Below are 16,080 nucleotides of genomic sequence, written 5' to 3' on the forward strand. Positions count from 1 at the left end.
AATGTATTTGTTACTGCGTCAGAATTGTTTCATTTTATAGCCTGCCTGGCACGTCTCATTCAAAGGCCCGACAATCTTTTGTAGTTTGGACTTTGTATCATAATATGCCAATCGCTTATTTAATGTTATCAACCATCCACAGATAACGTTCTAAACAACTGTGCCTATACCATGATACGACAGCTTTCTGTCTGGGTCAGCTAATGGACATAATCATGTACAAACACTCTTGTACTGTTTTTGTTGTGGTCTTCAGTCCAGAGACTGCAGCCTTCCATGCTACTCTATCCTGTGCAAGCTGCTTCATCTCCCAGTACCTACTGCAAGCTACAGCCTTTTGAATCTGCTTAGTGTATTCATCTTTTGGTCTCCCTCTACGACTGTTACCCTCCACGCTGCCCTCCAGTACTAAATTGGTGATCCCTTCATGATTCAGAATATGCCCTACCAACCAATCCCTTCTAATCAAGCTGTGCCACAAATTTCTCTTCTCCCCAATTCTATTCAATACCTCCTCATTAGTTATGTGATCTACCCATCTAATCTTCAGCATTCTTCTGTAACACCACATTTCTTGTCTAAACTATTTATCGTCCATGTTTCACTTCCATACATGGCTACACTCCACACAAATACTTTCAGAAACGACTTCCTGACATTTAAATATATACTCGATGTTAACAAATTTCTTTTCTTCAGAAACGCTTTCCTTGCCATTGCCAGTCTACATTTTATATCCTCTCTACTTCGACGACCATCAGTTATTTTGCTCCCCAAATAGCAAAACTCCTTTACTACTTTAAGTGTCTAATTTCCTAATCTAATTCCCTCAGCATCACCCGACTAAATTCGACTACATTCCATTATCCTCGTTTTGCTTTTGTTGATGTTCATCTTATATTCTCCTTTCAAGACACCGTCCGTATTAGCCACAGCGCCACCTCAGTCGGTGGTTGATTTAGAGATGAAGTAAAGAGCAGACTGGCTACAGCAACAGGAGCATTTGCTGATAATATAAATGTGCTAGTAAGTCTTTCAAACAGGTATTTGTCTAGAGAACAGCCTTTGTACGGAAGTGAAAGGCGGACTGAACAGAGCTACAAGCAATAAGAGATTAGTAGCTTTTAAAATGTGGTGTTATAGAAGAATGTTTAAGATTAAAAGGATAGCTCGATAAACGAAAGAAGAGGGACCGAACTGGGGAGAAACACTGATGGCACTACTTCACTAAAAGAAGCTATCGGTTGATAGAATACATCCTGAGGCATCAACCAATGGTCAGTTTGGTAATGGAGCGACGTTTGGGAGGCAAAAATTGTAGAGGGGTGATGATTGGTTTGTGGGCCGCTCAATTGCGCGATCAGCGCCGTACGACGTCCCAATTTTTACACAGTACAATCTAGCCACTGTCACGAATGATGATGGTGATAATGATGACAACACAGACATCCAGTCCTCGGGCAGAGAACTGAACCTGGGACCCAGTGATCCAGTGGCAGCAACGCTAGCCACTAGACCAAGAATTGCGGACTCTGTATAGGGAGACCATGGTGTGAACACAGTAAGCAGTTTTAAATGGATGTAGGTTGCAGTTGTTATTCGGAGATTATTATGCCCTTTCAGGGCTGGCTGGTGTGGACAACTGCATCAAACCAGACTTCGGACTGAAGACGACAAAAAACTCTGAAAGTTCTTTAGCAAATAAAAATTTTTTATATCTGTACTCCAGATGTCTAGATTTCCAGAAGTCTTCTGACATCCATCCTGACAAGCAGTTATCAAACGGCGTACCTATAGCGGATCGTCTCAGCTGTTCACTATTCATTCCCTGTCAAGATGGTCACATGACACGGAGGCATCCAGCGAAACCAAAGTTATATTTGGGGATATTGCGTTATAGACCCTCTACTGTTCTTAACCTACAGGTTGAAAATTATTGAACTGTATGGAAAAAAAAACAAATTAGTTACAAACTATGGCACGCGCGCACACTATTTATTCAACATGTCGTCACTACAGATATTCGGATTTAGGTTATGACACGTTCGACATGCCTGTCATCATTGACGATGATGTGGCGCTGACGAATAGCGAAATTCTGCATGACCCGCTGAAGTGTCGGAACATCGATGCTGTCGATAACGTCCTGAATGGCTATTTTCAGCTCAGAAATTGCGTTGGGGTTATTTCTGTAGACCTTGTCTTTAATATAGCCCCACAACAAGGAGTCTCTTGTGTTCAGATTCAGAGAATATGGCGGCCAATCGAGGCCAACGCCTCTGGGTGCCCCAGAGCCAGAATGCGGTCTCCAAAGTGCTCCTCGAGGACATCGAACAGACTCCTGCTTCGATGGGGTCGAGCTCCGTCTTGCATAAACCACATCTTGTCGAAATCAGGGTCACTTTGGATAATGGCGACGAAATCTTCCAAACCCTTCACGTACCGTTCGGCAGTCAGCGGGCCGTCAAGGAACATTGCACCGACTATTCCGTGGCTGGAAATTGCACACCACACAGCCAACCGTTGAGGGCGAGGAGACTTTTTGATCGCGAAATACGGATTCTCAGTGCATCAAATGCGCCAATTTTGCTTATTCACGAACCCATCCAAATGAACCAAAGCATAGCCGACAAAAAGGTGCGTGCGGATGCGCATACTATTTCCATCATGCCTCGCGGCCAACCGTGAAGTTTGAACGTCGTAACGCAAACCGTTCAGAAGTTACGGCGATTTCATTTCATATAGTTCAATAACTGTCACCCCGTATATAAATTACTTACGAGACAATCTGAGCAGTTTTCTTAGACTAGTTGCAGACGATGCTTTGATTCACCATCTAGTGAAGCCATCAGAAGGTCAAAACGAACTGCAATATGATTTAGTCATCTGCATGGTGATAAAGTAGCAGGTTCACCTTTACCAATGGAAACTGTGAGGTCCTCCACAACACTACTAAAACTGTTCCATTAAAGTTCGGTTAGACGACAGATTTATAGGTTGTCGATTCAACTGAATACTTAGGAATCGCAATTACAAATCACTGAAACTCGAACTATCACATAGGAAATGAGGGGAGGGCGGACAGAAAACTTAGAAGGTACAAGAAATTGTTTTCGTTTTGTACATTGTCAAAGCGTGTCCACAGCGCGGGCAGTCTATCACAATGCAGACGCCAGTATGGCTATTAGTTGTGTGCAAGCGTACTAAAATCTAGTGGCACAAATGTGAATTAACGGCAAGACACGCTCATAAGAGTTGTAAAGTGCAACGATTTGAATTAATTGTGTTATTTACTGTGTGTTAGATAATTTTTGTTAATGTTTAAGATGTTTACTGCTTAAATGATGTTGTATATAAAAGAAACACATGTTAAAATGTTTATGTAATTAGTGTGTGTTGGCTGTAGAGAAATAAATATTAAGTTACTCAGGAGATTTGCCGTTGGGCAAAGAACGCGACACAACGCGCCTTTTCATCAGACGAAATGTCTGCCTTTGTGACGAGTTTTATGTGAACGTTTCTGAACATACAAGGACTAGGCCTCGGACAAACTGTTGAAAAATGCAACTTTTGGAATCAACGATTATGTAACAGCTGTACACGGTCGTGGTGGAAGATGTTGGCTCCATGTCTACAAATATTTAAAAGCCAGTTTTGCAGCGGTGAAACTGACATCAAAATGTATCTTGTGGGCGGTGGTATGAGTCAAGTATTTAATCAATTACAATTGTGTGTAATTATGTAGCATTTGCATCAGATGTGAATTAACGACTCACTGACGTAACTACGAACTTAAGTATTTTTTATTATGTGTGTTGAGCGAAGTCTGGACACATTCTCTGGAAGCCATTACGCAAAGCTAAGTTTTTGTTTCGTGAAGCCAATCTATTTCGAGTATGCTTTTATTTGAATAATTATCTGATGTCTGCAACTAGTCTTACGTGTTTCATTACATAAGTAGTGAGGGCATACCAATTCTAGGTTCCATGTGCCTGAAGTTTTTCAGATTTAACTTATAAAAGGAAGTTCGTAGAAGATAGGATGAGTACGTTTTAAAATCAACCAATGCAACGGATTTATCAAAACAGTAAACCAGCTTCCTGTTGCAAATGTACATATCAACTGGCTGTGAAATACTCAACAAAACTGATTTCAGATGGTGAAGTGCCACCACATTCATTATTAAGCACCATATGAACTATGGTGAATGAAGTCCACTGAAAACACCACTTTGCCTGTGGCGAAATACAAGTATCATGAAGTACAATTAAAGATTTTTCATCACATTTAACTATTCTCTCTCACATTTTACTGAAAAATTTCATTTTTAAGAAGTATATATTTCACGCACAACTAATGGAGCTTCCACCACAGCGTGCGTGGTGGACTCTGTGCAGTGCAGACGAATCAAATAATTAATTCCTGTATATTATTTATGCAAATGTTGTTCATTCTAGCGTGTTTCACAAGTTAACGTCTGTTAATGTAAAAGACTTCAGGTTTAACTATTTCAGTCAATGTGATCCACTGGTTATGTTTCTGTCGTCATTTCAAAGTTAAGAAACAATTCAACAAAATATCTACTCCTCTCTTCATATTAAAATTCTAATTAATTACTTCAGCCATGGGAACTTGCCTGCACTATTTTTGTGTGAAGTGCATCGTGTAATAATAATAATTACAGAGAGAATGCTGCGTATGAGCGTTACCGTTTCACAGTCCAATGCTTCACGGTCAAACAAAGGTTATTCCTAATTAGGAGGGAATTAATTAACAGAAATGTGACAGTAGCATCACAAAATCTACACTGCGTGTGTCCGTTCTCTTCTGGACTATTGCTGCGCGGTACGGTGTCCTTACCAAATATGACTGACGGTGGACATAAAATTTTTTTAAAGAAGGGCATTTCGTTTTTTACTATCACAAAATAGCGATAATCAGTGATAAGGTAAGAGCGTTGTGGCGACAGTTTTAAAATCAAAGAATGTTCCGTTGCGGCGAGATCTTTTCACGAAATTTAAATCAACAACTTTCTCCTGAGAACACAAAAGTATTTGTTGAGTGCCATCTTCGTGATGCAATGAGCCAGATCACAGCTCCCCTGGAGTGACTTAGGTATCTATTTTCCCGATGTGCTGTTCGGGAGCAGACTGACAGAAACAGTCTGAAGTAAGTTTGCGTAACCTGGGAAAAGATACTTACTCGCACCCCTTCCAGTCGACAGCCTCAAAGTTCCAACCACCAATCCACAAAACATTTACTGCTGTGTGTTCTTTGTCGGACTGTTATACTATGTATAAAATGGTTTACTGTGTGCTGCAGGTGTCTACAATAAATGGCAGTAGAAGCAGAAGAAAAGTGAAATTTTAATTCTGCGGCTGAATGTGTGCTGATAAGGAACCTCCTAGCATATTAAAACAGTGTGCCGGACCGAGACCCGAACTCGGGACATTTGCCTTTTGCGGGCAAGTACTCTTGCAACTCAGCTACCCAAGCAGAACTCACGGCACTTCCTCATACACTATGTAATCGTATCAGGACACCTGGCTGAAAATGACTTACAAGTTCGTGGCACCCTCCAACGGTAATGCTGGAATTCAAAATGGTGTTGGCCCACCCTTAGCCTTGATGACAGCTTCCACTCTCGCAGGCATACGTTCAGTCAGGTGCTGGAACGTTTCTTGCGGAATGGCAGCCCATTCTCCACTGACTGTTGCAATAAGGAGAGGTATCGATGTTGGTCGGCGAGGCATGGCACGAAGTCGGCGTTCCAAAGCATCCCAAAGGAGGTCTGTAGGACTGATGACTCTGCAGGCCAGTGCATTACAGGGATGTTATTGTCGTGTAACCACTCCGCGACAGGCCGTGCATTATCAACAGGTGCTCGATAGTGTTGAAAGATGCAATCGCCATCCCCGAATTGCTCTTTAACAGTGGGAAGCAGGAAGGTGCTTAAAACATCAATGTAGGCCTGTAATGTGATAGTGCCACGCAAAACAAGGGGTGCAAGCCCCCTCCATGAAAAACACGACCACACCATAACACCGCCTCCAAATTTTACTGTTGGCACTACACACGCTGGCGACGTTCACTGGGCATTCGCCATACCCACACCCTGCCATCGAATCACCACATTGTTACCGTGATTCGTGGCTCCACGCAACGTTTTTCCACTGTTCAATCGTCCAATGTTTACGCTCCTTACACCAAGCGAGGCGTCGTTTGGCATTTACCGGCGTGATGTGTGGCTTATGAGCAGCCACTCGACCATGAAATGGTTCAAATGGCTCTGAGCACTATGGGACTTAACATCTGAGGTCATCAGTCCCCTAGAACTTAGAACTACTTAAACCTAACTAACCTAAGGTCGTGCGATTCCAAACTGAAGCGCCTAGAACCGCTCGGCCACAACGGCCGGCCGACCATGAAATCCAAGTTTCCTCACCTGCCGCCTAACTTTCATAGTACTTGCAGTGGATGCTGATGCAGTTTGGAATTCCAGTGTGATGGTCTGGATAGATATCTGCCTGTTACATATTACGACCCTCCTCAACTGTCGGCGGTCTCTGCCAATCAACAGACGAAATCGGCCTGGACGCTTTTGTGCTGTACGTGTCCCTTCACGTTTCCATCGGAAACAGTGGACCTAGGGATGTTTCCGAGTTTGGAAATGACACAAATGACACCTAATCACCTGACCACGTTCAGAGTCCGTGAGTTACGCGCAGCGACCCATTCTGCTCTCTCACGATGTCTACTGACTACTGAGGTCGCTGATATGGAGTACCTGGCAGTAAGACGCAGCATAATTCACCTAATATGAAAAACTTCTGTTTTTGCGGTGTCCGGATACTTTTCATCACATAGTATAGCTCGAATTGACGGACGTAAAGATGAGAGGTCAGGTTTTGATTCATGCTTGGGTAGCTGAGTCGGTAGAGCACTTGCCTGCGAAAGGCAAAGGTCCCGAGTTCGAGTCTCAGTCCGGCACACAGTTTTAATCTGCCAGGAAGTTCCTAGAAATCGTAACGTGTAGGCTTTCGCGGCCGGCGTGTTCATTAATTAAAACTTCCGGGCTAAGAAACCGTGGTCGAACAGTACAAATTATTCCTCCAGACGTTTCGTTCCCTTCTTCACATCTTCAGAGGTGAGTCAACGACTTGCTGCTGGGCCGTGGAGGTCATGTTTATATAGAGCGTATAGAGGGCGCCACCAGTCATCGTCACGTGCTGTCGACAGTGAAACGGTTTTAATAACGTCATTAATCTCGATGAAAGGTAATCGGTTGTCACGTCGTTGGTACAAAGTCGACCGCCGTATGTTATCTAACTTAAAGCCTTCTTTTGTGTTAAAATTATTGTGTTTATAATTATTGTGTTTATAACTCTCTAAGGCTATGTGGATAATAATGCAATGTCTATGCTAGCACTAAATTTTATTTCATGATCACCGTCTTCAAAAACAGTTCCGGTACAGGCAAAGAGGAACTAAATCATTTGCGAACAGCTTTTAAGAAAAAATGGATACGCTGATCATGAGATACATAGAGCACTCGATCCCAGAAGAACAGTGTCCGAAAGCAACAACCGTCGGCTGGGAAAGTTTTTCTTACATTTATGCACAATATTACGGACCGTATTGGAAAACTTCAAGCCAAGTTTCGAATTCCAACAATCTTTAGACCCACCAGAAAATCAGTGAATATTGACAATTGGCGATTGGCGAAAGACGCACGGCACCCTTTTGCAACCACTAGGGTTTATAAAATACCGTGTAGTTGTGCTACACCGGTTCCCGTGAGATCACCGAAGTTAAGCGCTGTCGGGCGTAGTCGGCACTTGGATGGGTGGCCATCCAGGCCGCCATGCGCTGTTGCCATTTTTCGGGGTGCACTCAGCCTCGTGGTGCCAATTGAGAAGCTACTCGACCGAATAGTAGCGGCTTCGGTCAAGAATACCACCATAACGACCGGGACAGCGGTGTGCTGACCCCACGCCCCTCCTATCCGCATCCTCCTTGAGGATGACACGGCGGTCGGATGGTCCCGGTAGGCTACTCGTAGCCTGAAGAAAGAGTGTTTTTTTTATGTAGTTGTGTTAAGGTTTACATTGGAAAAACGAAAACAAGTGTTAATATCCGCCTAACTGAACACACAAGGAACTGTCGTTTGCGAGACACCGACAAATCGATTGTAGCGGAACATGTTTTTGAAGACGGTGATCATGAAATAAAATTTAGTGACACAAGCGTGCTAGCTGAGGCATCGCACTATTATGCACGTACGTACAGAGAAGCCATAGAGATTTATAAACATTATAATAATTTTAACAGGAAAGTAGAAGGCTTAAAATTAGATAAGATATGGCGGTCGACTTTGTACCAACGATGTGACAATCTAATACCTTTGATCGAGAATAAAGATGTTAGTCACAAATAGTTTCACTGTCGACATCCCAAGTGATTGTGCTCTCTATGCGCTCTATATAAACGTGACCCCTACGGCCCAGCAGCCAGTCGTTGACTCACCTTTGAAGATGTTGCCCGCAGCTGGCAAAGAATCGTTACGATGAAGACTTTGTACGGTCCGACCACGGCCCCTCAACCCGGAAGCTTTAATTAATGTTCCTTGGTATCAATTCTAGAAATGCCCAATCAGCGTGCCTCGCAAGTCTCTTAGTGTATTCTGAGACTGTGGACTGTGCATTATTTGAAGTATCACACAACACATTCCCCCTTTCTACTGCAGTGATGACTAGTAGAGCGGGGTGACTGAACAGCAATTTAGCGCCTTTTATAAATAAATGCTGCACTCTAGTGTGTAAATATGGAACTAAGGCCAGAGCCGTTAAATATTGCCAATAATCGATACTTTCAGATGGTATGGCAGTCGATATGAAATTACATTTTATAACAAAGCCAGAAAATAAAATAATTTTTGGAAATGTAAGTTCCTTCACAACCGCAAAAACATTTGCCTATTATTAGAAGCATTTTTAAGTCTAGAACTTGAAACTAGTTTTTATGGGCAAGGCTTGAATGAACAGTTACAGAAGGCATAAAATGTTAAATTTATTCTTTGGTGACGTAAAAAAATAAAATATGAAGGCTTATCTTTCAAGGAGTGACTTTGAACAGCGCCTTCCCTATTCTTTGACACATCACCTCCATGTTTTAGTGAAGTTTCCTTAAAAGAAACGTGTAAAATAGTGTTGGACATGTTACCACTGATGATGAAATTACACTTATGAGGAAATGGCATTCCAAGGTGGAAGCAGATTAAGTTTTTTTGTGTGGCCTAATGTTCCCAATGTCAGATTTTAGGAAGGTGATATTTGTAGGATTCTACCTGACTAAGGTAGATGGAAGGGAAAGGCTTTGAGTTTAAGCTTGATGTCTATGACATCGGCTAGAGTGGACACACTTTCGTGGCAACTTCCTTTCCTGTAGAGTGTTTACAGATGTAATTCTTTAAAATGTGATAATTTTTTCATTTCTTTTGTTAAAGCCATACAGATTCTTTTGAAAATATCTGTTTTTAAATAATTTTCTTATTTTATAACTAGCTCAGCACCCATTTCCATCATTATCAAAATTAAGCCGTAATCATACAATGTTTCAGGTGATTACAGAAAACTCATAAAAAGCACTCAAATTTTTATAAATATGAAAACTATATTTATATACAATATATCATGCTGTTTCATATGATAGGGGTGTCATTTAACAGTAATTGATATGACTCCCACAGAATAGGCAAATATTTCCACGTTCAAAGTGACTCCGTCCCATGGGGTGAAATTGAACAGTGAAAAATTAAAAAAAATGTATAAGCTGCTTTATCATATTCAGCAACACTTCCCAAAAGGTTTCATGTTAATATCTTCAGAAGTTTAATTTACAAAAATGAATTTAAAATGTTCAAAGTCTTTAAGGTACCTGGACCGTAAGGCGCTGCTGTGTTGTTTGCGTAGCGATGTTCAACGGCAGGTCCGGCGTGCGATCGAAGTGCGGACCGCGCTGAACCTGCAACAAAACCACGTCACAAATGATGTTCTGGAAGACTTAGTGCATGTACAAGCCCAGTAAGTCATTTTGTACGTGTAAAGTACAGGATTATTGCAAATGATTGAAGCGACTCCACAGATTTGCTGTAGGTCTGTCATTTGACATTGTCACAGGGGTTCGCCCCCCCCCGCCCCACCAACACACACACACACACACACACACACACACACACACACACACACACACACACACACGGTGGAACTCAAAAAGGTTGTTGACTTATTACAAGTTCTCCATATGTGTGATACAGTGGCTAGCGTTGCAGCTTCACACTTCTGCGCCCAGTGTTCGAAACCCGATTTTTATTTTTCAATGATCTGCTCATGTCCGCAGAAGACAACACGAATGTTTTCCACTGTATATCGAAACATAGTTGTCCTTATTCGTCTAATAACTGAATGTCTGGTGAATGAATTAAAATGTTGTTGTTGTTGTTGTTGTGGTCTTCAGTCCTGAGACTGGTTTGATGCAGCTCTCCATGCTACTCTATCCTGTGCAAGCTTTTTCATCTCCCAGTACCTACTGCAACCTACATCCTTCTGAATCTGCTTAGCGTATTCATCTCTTGGTCTCCCTCTACGGTTTTTACCCTCCACGCTGCACTCCAATACTAAATTGGTGATCCCTTGATGCCTCAGAACATGTCCTACCAACCGATCCCTTCTTCTGGTCAAATTGTGCCACAAACTTCTCTTCTCCCCAATCCTATTCAATACTTCCTCATTAGTTATGTGATCTACCCATCTAATCTTCAGCAATCTTCTGTAGCACCACATTTCAAAAGCTTCTATTCTCTTCTTGTCCAAACTATTTATCGTCCATGTTTCACTTCCATACATGGCTACACTCCATACAAATACTTTCAGAAACGACTTCCTGACACTTAAATCAATACTGGATGTTAACAAATTTCTCTTCTTCAGAAACGCTTTCCTTGCCATTGCCAGCCTACATTTTATATCCTCTCTACTTCGACCACCATCAGTTATTTTGCTCCCCAAATAGCAAAACTCCTTTACTACTTTAAGTGCCTCATTTCCTAATCTAATTCCCTCAGCATCACCCGACTTAATTAGACTACATTCCATTATCCTTGTTTTGCTTTTGTTGATGTTCATCTTATATCCTCCTTTCAAGACAATGTCCATTCCATTCAACTGCTCTTCCAAGTCCTTTGCTGTCTCTGACAGAATTACAATGTCATCGGCGAACCTCAAAGTTTTTATTTCTTCTCCATGAATTTTAATACCTACTCCGAATTTTTCTTTTGTTTCCTTTACTGCTTGCTCAATATACAGATTGAACAACATCGGGGAGAGGCTACAACCCTGTCTTACTCCCTTCCCAACCACTGCTTCCCTTTCATGTCCCTCGACTCTTGTAACTGCCATCTGGTTTCTGTACAAATTGTAAATAGCCTTTCGCTCCCTGTATTTTACCCCTGCCACCTTTAGAATTTGAAAGAGAGTATTCCAGTCAACATTGTCAAAAGCTTTCTCTAAGTCTACAAATGCTAGAAACGTAGGTTTGCCTTTCCTTAATCTTTCTTCTAAGATAAGTCGTAAGGTCAGTATTGCCTCACGTGTTCCAGTGTTTCTACGGAATCCAAACTGATCTTCCCCGAGGTTGGCTTCTACTAGTTTTTCCATTCGTCTGTAAAGAATTCGTGTTAGTATTTTGCAGCTGTGACTTATTAAACTGATAGTTCGGTAATTTTCACATCTGTCAACACCTGCTTTCTTTGGGATTGGAATTATTATATTCTTCTTGAAGTCTGAGGGTATTTCGCCTGTTTCATACATCTTGCTCACCAGATGGTAGAGTTTTGTCAGGACTGGCTCTCCCACGGCCGTCAGTAGTTCCAATGGAATATTGTCTACTCCGGGGGCCTTGTTTCGACTCAGGTCTTTCAGTGTTCTGTCAAACTCTTCACGCAGTATCATATCTCCCATTTCATCTTCATCTACATCCTCTTCCATTTCCATAATATTGTCCTCAAGTACATCGCCCTTGTATAGACCCTCTATATACTCCTTCCACCTTTCTGCTTTCCCTTCTTTGCTTAGAACTGGGTTTCCATCTGAGCTCTTGATATTCATACAAGTCGTTCTCTTATCTCCAAAGGTCTCTTTAATTTTCCTGTAGGCGGTATCTATCTTACCTCTAGTGAGATAGGCCTCTACATCCTTACATTTGTCCTCTAGCCATCCCTGCTTAGCCATTTTGCACTTCCTGTCGATCTCATTTTTGAGACGTTTGTATTCCTTTTTGCCTGTTTCACTTACTGCATTTTTATATTTTCTCCTTTCATCAATTAAATTCAATATTTCTTCTGTTACCCAAGGATTTCTACTAGCCCTCGTCTTTTTACCTACTTGATCCTCTGCTGCCTTCACTACTTCATCCCTCAAAGCTACCCATTCTTCTTCTACTGTATTTATTAATTAAAATTAATTAATTAAAATTTATTAATTAAAATAATAAATGGAAAAACATACTTGAAATTGTTTTCGGTGGAATTCCTGTGGTGTATCTTGAGTCCTACTCAAATTTCAAAGGCCAGTTCTCGGAAACGATATGCGTTATGCGTGGTTTGCCGCGAAATTATTGCCAACGCGTGAAATCTTCAGCAATGTTACTTAACGACGTTTCTTTTCCAAGCGAGATTCATGCCAAGAAATGTCGCTGTTGACTACCAGTCTTTGCACAATGCCACTAGTGTTCGGAATTGCAACGAGTCGGATGTTTCTACGATCAGCATCATCCAAGGGAATGCAGCAAACCTTACTGAAGAATAAATGTCAGAATAAAATACAAGACTTAACAGCTGATATAAAAATGAAATATAAGAATATGAAAATTTAAGAAGATTGTAACCCAGAAAGTACCACATACATGTATATCATACAGTGATTGTGTGACACTGAAACCGTGTTAATTTTACAATTATATAGCGCTCGTGTATCCTCTAATTTCATAACTAACATTCTACAGACATGCGTAGTTAAACGACAAAATAAGAATAATCGGGTTTTGATCACGCGACGCCAATGTGACAGGCAGCGATGCTACCGTCTATCGCAACATTTGGGCTGGACTGACTGCCCGATAAAAGGCAGCCAAATTACGTTGAAAACATTCAGGGTCTTTTGCTAGGAAACGGTTGAGTATCTACAGATAAGTACGCCATGACAACTGTTCACTTAATTTGGCTCCTCTTCCATAGAGCGAAGCTTCTGGGTAATCGGGTTATGGCACTTGCCGTGTTCTCCCCCTGAGTATCTATCGGTCCACCTCTTCTGGTATATTGGGGAATCAAGTACGATACTGATAGCATACGCAAAGAAAGCGGTCAAAATGATGTAATCACCGACAGGTATGCAACACCCCTAATGTACATGTGAAGCGGTTACGAACTTAACTGTCCGAGGTTACTAGGAAAAACTACCGTCCTCTTACGCTTCCTTATTATAATGTACGGTAGCCTACAGAAGTCTTATAACTCTACCTACAAGTCAGTTCATCATGAATCACGCGAATTGGAGGAAGCAAGATCAAGTGTGTATGAAGTGTTACACAAATGGTTACGCCTTCCTGAGCGGTTACGCCTTCCTGAGCGGTTACGCCTTCCTGAGCGGTTACGCCTTCCTGAGCGGTTACGCCTTCCTGAGCGGTTACGCCTTCCTGAGCGGTTACGCCTTCCTGAGCGGTTACGCCTTCCTATGCAGTTATGCCTTATTGCACGCGAAAAACAAATGGTCGAAGCATTGCAGCCAAACTATCGTCCTCTCCGATATGCCCTCTCATGTTCCATACTAGCCTCTATAGATGCTGAAAGGAAGTGGCCAGATTAAACAAAGGTCTACATGATTTGGAGCGCCACAAACCCAGATAACCCACTTTAACACGTCCGTGATGCCCAAAGCTTTGGTATGGCTGAATGCAGGATAGGGTGACAGGGAGAGAAATGTTCACCTGGACATGTTCTAAGGGGTCCTGCCACCACAGATCTAAGGCCTGCAGCCGTCTGTTTCCTTCCAACAGGATGGCACATCACATCGGAGTTGGGCCGTGTGGGATGCGCCGAGTGACATTTACTGACAAGGCGACCGCGCCTGCTCCTCATCACCGATTTCGTCCAAATCTGTGGTATATGCCAGAAATAAGAGAGACAAGAACGGGATCCAGAAGGCCGGGCGTTTACATTTGTGGCGCGGGTCGGGCGAGGCACGAGCCATTTATGTTAACGTAGCTCCAGTCAGCAGTTGGCGCAGCAGCAGGAGTACAGGACGAGTATCCGATGGTGGTGTGTTCGAATCTGTCTGCGGGAACAAATTTTCCTTTTTAATTTTCTTATACGATAAATAAACGGAAATAATGCGCCATATACCGACTTTATTAATCCATACATATTACAAACCGTATGTTCCATATTTCCTTCTAGACCTCTGGAACTATTTCAACCGCACTTTGTACACATACACACACACACACACACACACACACACACACACACACACACACACACACACACAAAACTGTGAGGCAACAATCGCTGTGGGGTTAACAAAAACCTACCTATTACAGTTCTCAGGAGACATTTCATAAAAAATGAGATGCGTGAAAAACTGCCGCCATCATGCATAGCGTTTAAATGTACCGCTACCGCGCTACTAACTGTATTCGCCATACATTCCGCAGGCAGTATCCACATATGGCGCTAAATGCAACTACACAATTATATCATTGTACGAAACATAGTTCAGGGAATAGGAAGTCAAATAGTAAGGTGCGTGAAACGAAAATAAAAAATAAATAAAAACCGAAAGAGCCGAAGCTAGCTTGGGGTAAGTTCTCATGTGTTTATGAAGAGGCTTCTAATAAATCGGTGTCTCGCATTGCAAATAGTCCAAAAACTTACTGAACACTCTTTCAGGAACGTCGAGTGTAACATGTTCGTAAATTTCAACAGACGGTTCCTCACGCCGTAACTTTTTTTTATAGAGGACAATGACTTACTGGCTGACAAATGTGTGGAAGTCTGTGCTTTTAGCAGTATATAGATTTATGGCAAACATTGATTTAAATGTGAAAAATATAGAGCTCAGTGGATAATAAAAACCACACTCTGGCCGTATGCAGCGTAGTGAGAAGAAAGCTTGGTATGGAAGAAAAGCTGCTTTGAGACACGTACTTTTTAGATTAACGCAATACGGAAAACTAGCTTCGTGTTTGCTGAAATGCATTTAGAGAATTTTCACCACTAAATTCAGCGAACCCGCAATACACATCTAGGAAAAGTAATTCAGATAGTTATAACTAGATTGAAATTTGGCCAAAACAGTACATTTACAGAAAAGAGACTTTCAAAACTTTTACTTGGCGGTGCACTGTAATAGACAATTTAGGCTCTTAAGTGCAAAGGAGCTCTACTTTCAAATGTGATTCTCAGTACTGCAGAAAACAGTGACCGGGCGATGACTAATTAAGATAAGCCAGTACTAGTCGAAAGACGGTGAAGTTGAAGCGAAAACCTCTTATATAAGGAAATAAGGCCCAAATACGACAAAAAGAGAAAGGATACACAAAATCCACAGTTTCTGGGCTACAATGACCCAAACTTAACATACACTGAAGGGCGAAAAAAACTAGTATAGGCATGCGTATTCAAATACAGAGAAATGTATACCGGCAAAATACGGCGCTGCCGTCGGCAACGCCTATAAGACAAGTGTGTGACGCAATTGTTACATCAGTTACTGCGGCTACAATGACAGGTTACCAAGATTTAAATGAGACTGGACGAGCAGTTGTAATCGGCGCACGGGCGATGGGACACCATCTCCGAATTAGCGCTGAAGTTGGATTTTCCCGTACAAGTGTCCCGTGAATATCAGGAATCCGGCAAAACATCAAATGTCCGACATTGCTGCGGCCGGAAAAAGTTACTATAATAACGGGAGCGACGAGGACTGAAGAGAATCGTTCATCGTGACAGATGTGCAACCCTTCCGC

The 16,080-nt window shown here is 42.1% G+C and overlaps 1 protein-coding gene across 1 annotated transcript in view; it reads right to left on the bottom strand.

Moving 5' to 3' along the window:
* The window catches only part of LOC124717211 (pyruvate carboxylase, mitochondrial), a 371,895-nt gene that overhangs the window by 281,823 nt on the left and 73,992 nt on the right, over window positions 1–16,080 (bottom strand). The window contains exon 2 of the mRNA XM_047243993.1: window positions 9,937–10,023. The gene's annotated coding sequence lies outside the window, so the exon portion shown is untranslated. The remainder of the gene's footprint in view (window positions 1–9,936; window positions 10,024–16,080) is intronic.

The sequence above is a fragment of the Schistocerca piceifrons genome, chromosome 9 (genome assembly GCF_021461385.2).
Source record: "Schistocerca piceifrons isolate TAMUIC-IGC-003096 chromosome 9, iqSchPice1.1, whole genome shotgun sequence".
NCBI classification, from domain to species: Eukaryota; Metazoa; Arthropoda; class Insecta; order Orthoptera; family Acrididae; genus Schistocerca; species Schistocerca piceifrons.